The sequence below is a fragment of the Amblyomma mixtum genome, chromosome 7 (assembly GCF_055824585.1).
Source record: "Amblyomma mixtum isolate Tamu chromosome 7, ASM5582458v1, whole genome shotgun sequence".
Classification (NCBI taxonomy): domain Eukaryota; kingdom Metazoa; phylum Arthropoda; class Arachnida; order Ixodida; family Ixodidae; genus Amblyomma; species Amblyomma mixtum.
The window spans coordinates 3,169,188-3,173,820 of NC_143018.1; the positions used below are offsets into that span (position 1 = coordinate 3,169,188).

The 4,633-nt window shown below is 45.9% G+C and overlaps 1 long non-coding RNA gene across 3 annotated transcripts; it reads left to right on the plus strand.

Moving 5' to 3' along the window:
- The first annotated feature begins 1,009 nt into the window (after window positions 1–1,009).
- Window positions 1,010–3,885, plus strand: LOC149334811 (uncharacterized). 3 transcript variants are annotated; one of them, XR_016284456.1, is made up of 3 exons: window positions 1,010–1,573; window positions 1,641–1,757; window positions 3,648–3,885. It is a non-coding gene; the product is annotated as an uncharacterized LOC149334811 (long non-coding RNA). The 3 variants fall into 3 exon arrangements; XR_016284457.1 differs by lacking the exon at window positions 3,648–3,885 and adding an exon at window positions 2,451–2,665; XR_016284458.1 differs by lacking the exon at window positions 3,648–3,885 and adding an exon at window positions 2,316–2,363.
- The last annotated feature ends 748 nt before the right edge of the window (window positions 3,886–4,633 follow it).

The following is a 4,633-nucleotide window of genomic DNA, read 5'->3' on the forward strand; positions in this document are numbered from 1 at the left end:
GTAACGAAGGAGGAAGTTAAGAAAGCCTTAGGAGCAATGCCAAGGGGGAAAGCTGGTAGGATCAGGCAACAGCAGATTTGTTGAAGGACCGAGGAGTGATTGTAACCAACCCCTACATATAGCCTTCATTGATTACGAGAAAGAATTAAACTCAGTGGAAACCTTAGCTTAGAAGAACGCTATCTATATATATAAGAAGGAATGTGCGAGGGACTTCATGAATTACAAACCGATCAGTTTAATGTCCATTGCCTACAAGGTATTTACTAAGGTAATCGCTAATAGGGTCATGGCCAATCAACCAAATGATCAGGCAGGCTTTCGTAAAAGATAAAATAGACCATATTCACACTATCAATTAGGTTATAGAGAAATAAATGCGCAGAATATAGCCAACCGCTATATATAGCCTTCATTGATTACGAGAAAACATTTCACTCACTGGAAACATCAGCTGCCATGCAGGCATTGTGGAATCTGGGTGTAGTATTATGTGAAAATATTGGCAGATATTTATAACGCTTACACAGCTACCATCTCCATAGTCAGCAACGAAATTCCAAAAAAGGTGTCAGGCAGGGAGACACAAAAGTTATTCACCACCTGTTTACAGGAGGTGTTCCGGGACCCATAATCTGCGGGGCCCATAATCTGAAGTAATCTGCGATTAGCTGATGACATTGCCTTGACAGGGAGCCGCAGTTCGCGATTGGTGGCGAACCTCCAACAAGACTGGCACACACTGTAAACACAAATAAGCCCAAATAGGAATATAAATGGCTAGTGTCCGCTTTTAAACTCCTTATTGAAAATTGCGCAATCGACTTTAAGTAGTAAAAAAGAGGAAATCCTCCTTTTTTACTGCCGTCGCGAAATCGAGGAGTAAAATAAAGCATTTACATGATTTTACTACTTTTCCAAGAAGGAGTATGTCGGCTTCAATACTCCTTCAGGCCCTTTATGCACTCCTTAGTGTCTTCCCGCCGCCTAGTGGCAGCTGCCTGTTCGCTGCACTTGCAGGTGACGACGCCGGCTCTGTCGTCGCTGCCTGCTCGCCTGTGCTTTTGCTGCTTCACGCACGTTTGTCATGTTACAAGACACCGGATCGCCGCAACCTCGCGCACCAAGGTGCGCCACAGACAGTGCCTGTGAAGCCCCCAGTGTATTCGGAGAACGCTTGGTGTTGCATCGCCTGCGACGGCAGTCTGCGAGAGGCTTAGCCAGCCGAGCTCAGCCGAGCCAACATGGCGGTGTGTGACGCGTCGACCTCCCCGAAGCCGCCAGTTTGCCACCCGCTCCTTTGCGCGCTCTTGTCGTGACGTAAGACTGGACATCATCGACCTTAGCAGCAACGTGCTGCAATGAACGTCTCACTCAAGCCAGCAATATGTGCAGAAGCAGCGGCTAGTCATTCATTGTCTACGCAGCATACAAGTGTTGGCTGCTGCCGTTTCGCCGCGCCGACATGGCGATGTGTGTGTGACGCACCAGTTTTCTCGACATCGTCGGCCCCTCGTTCTTTCGCTGTATTGCAAGAATACTAAAGACCGGATTATCATCGTCGTGTGTTCTGGTAAGCAGTATTAAACTCTCCTTTGATGCCATAGACGCGCATGCACTTAACGCCGCTCCCTTTTCAGTGTGCGTAGACTTGCTGTGAACCACGGGTGCGCCGAGATGAAAGGCTTAACGAGAACAGCAAAACAGCAAAGGCTTCATTGTGGTCCGGTGGAGCCAACTCACACAGCAGGCATGAAGTAAGTATCTGAGAAATTTGTTGTTGCATGCGGCTGAAAAAAAGAGTGTGGCACTGCAGTCGTGGCTGTTACGCTAACATGTACAGCTGGAAGTACGGTCAGTTCTTCTAGGGACCAAATTTTCTTCATGCGTTCACGCCCCATGAATGTGGAAAAGCTGTACAGGCAATGACGGGTGAAAATGCACAGCCTTGGAGTCTGTGAATTTTTGTCACGTTATTACCAACAGTGCTGAGAACCGTGCCCTAATCGGTTGCTTCCTTTCCTGTGTTTTAAGAAGAGGGCCTTGTTATGCAAACAATGCAAGCGATTTTATTCTTTTCAGTCATAGCACAGGACATGGCGACGCCTTAGCGCTCACGGAGATTAGCTAAACTGTTACATTTTCCGAGTTGGTGGCATCTTAACGTTGCAGCGATTTTCGGCAGCGGACATGAGGTTTCAACCATACTGAACGCTGCCTTTTCTGGATGGTTAGGCGTCTAGTTCCAAAATGTGGTATCTTGTAAGCTCTTCGCATTTGAAAAATGTTAAAAGAAGTTTCCACTTCGCGTGCAGTTTCCGAACACATTCCATTATGTGAAACTCGTGGAGGCAAGCGTTCCGGTTCAGACTGCTGATCCCAGGAAGGCAGTATTTTGTAAGCTCTTCGCATTTGAAAAATGTTAAAAGAAGTTTCCATTTCGCGTGCAGTTTCCGAACACATTCCATTATGTGAAACTCGTGGAGGCAAGCGTTCCGGTTCAGACTGCTGATCCCAGGAAGGCAGCGAAAGAAAAAGAATAAAGCTTACGCCAGTGTACGAGAACCCCTGCTCGTGCTGGACGTAGTACATTGGCGAAAGCCAAGCATTTCCCAGAAAAACTGAAGCAGCACAAAGCGGATGCCAAACAAATGAACTAGGAAGGAAGCGCGGGTTGACAAGACTGACTTCGAGGGAACTATCCTTGCATCAACTGTCTACGATCAGTGACCCGGCGGATGACTAACAGAAGGCTTAAAAACGACAAGCTGTGACTCACTCGCAGTCACACCTGCTGAAAGAACCAAGAAGATTCCCAAACATGTTTTTTTTTTCTGGTTGGCGCTCTTTCCCGAAAGTATATTCCTTACCCAGCCAGATAGACCTGTCTAGAATGTTTTCTTTTGAACCCTGGCCACGAATGTGAGGGCAAAGCTTAACAGAAGACAGGTGGCGGCGGGAGGGTGGGTCTGGTGGTAGCTTTCTATTCCTAACAATGCCTGCTATGTCAGTCACCCTTGCCCTGCCTTTGGCCTATACACAGAATGAGGACGTCCTGAAAATGCGTAGCTGCGGGCTCTCCCATCAAGGAAATTGCATGTAAGCTTCCGCTGCGTGTATGCAAAGCGCTGTCTTTTGTTTGCATGTTTTGATTTCAGTAATTGGTTCTGATATGGTGCCTGAAAAGCATGAGGAACCTCTGACAAGTAAAAAAAAATTATATCTCGAGGCCTCTTTCGGTGCAGGAACGCAGCCAAAGGCAGCGCGAATGCGCAAGTGCCTCAGTAAGACCATTTTATTTGTTTTCAGTTTTATGCTTTGCGGAAAAAATGTTTCCTATCGATGCTGCTTCCCATTCGCCGTATTGCCTTAACGTTTACGAAAGCGGCTCTCTGGAATTTGTGATTCCCTGAAAACCGCGTTTAGCCGCTGTCATCCGACAGGGTACAGGTATGTATTAGCTAGTTGATTACCTACTATGTTCTGCTAGCTAATCTTTTGTCATGAAAAACGTTTAAACTTCAATAATACCTACTTTATTGAAAAGTGCACTCTGAACGGTTGACTTCTACACTTGAAGCACGTCATAGTTCAAGCTTAGAGGTGCAATTCCACTGATGCATTTGTTTTTCTAATCTTTCTTTCAGAAGGAGCCTGTATGTTGACAGCGAAGCATTTCAAGGTTCCCTCATTGCTTTCAAGTGTGGCATCTCTATTTTCATTCCTTTGGGTATTTAAATTATGTACCCAAAGACAGCGTGGGTTAAGGCACTCTTCTTTTCTACAGGGGCCAAGACGTTGGTTCTCTGTAACCGTCGAAAGCAAGCTGCCGAACACATGTCTCAAATGTTTTGTACCCAATAAAATATTGTTTGAAATAAATCACTAAGTTCATCGACGCATTTATCCTGGAATATCAAGCTCTAAAATGAGCCTTCCATACGAATACTTTATTTCAAATCGGCTTCCGCATCAAGTGAAGTAATATACTCATCTGGGAATCATAAATGTAACCCTATAGTAAGAAAAATTTCTCCAAAAATTTCCTGTCAAAACTACTTAAAAGGAACAGGCACGTACTCCTGAAATGTACTATAAAAGTAGCTGCAAATGAGTATATAATACTTCTATTAATTGCCATGCTAACTCCTTTGTGATCACAACTTTACTCCTAAATAAACTCCCGTCTGCAGAGCGGTAACACTTTACTCCTTCTAGCACTCCGAAAGTATCCCTTCAAGCAGAGGCGTAGACGATATACTCATATTCTGAGGAGTATAAAAACCCCTTTTCGGGAGTGCGCTACGCGATGAGCCATTTACTCCTATCCGGGTGTTTTTCGGTTTGCAGTGCTGGCTTACAGTTAAGCAAGGTTGAGCGCACAGCAGAGAACTCCCGAGATGGCTGGCACGCTGACCGAACCACACACACATTTCGTCTTCGTTGACCGACACACGCACACTTCGGCTTCATCGTCGGCGCGCTCCCGTGACCACGCGCCATTATCCAACATCAATAACGAGGTTATAGACGATTAAAAATCACGCTCCTCCTCTCCCCTCTCAACTCGTACGCGCGGAGCACCAAAAAAAATAAAGAAAAGAGCTCTGGGACACGGCCCCGCCGAAGAATA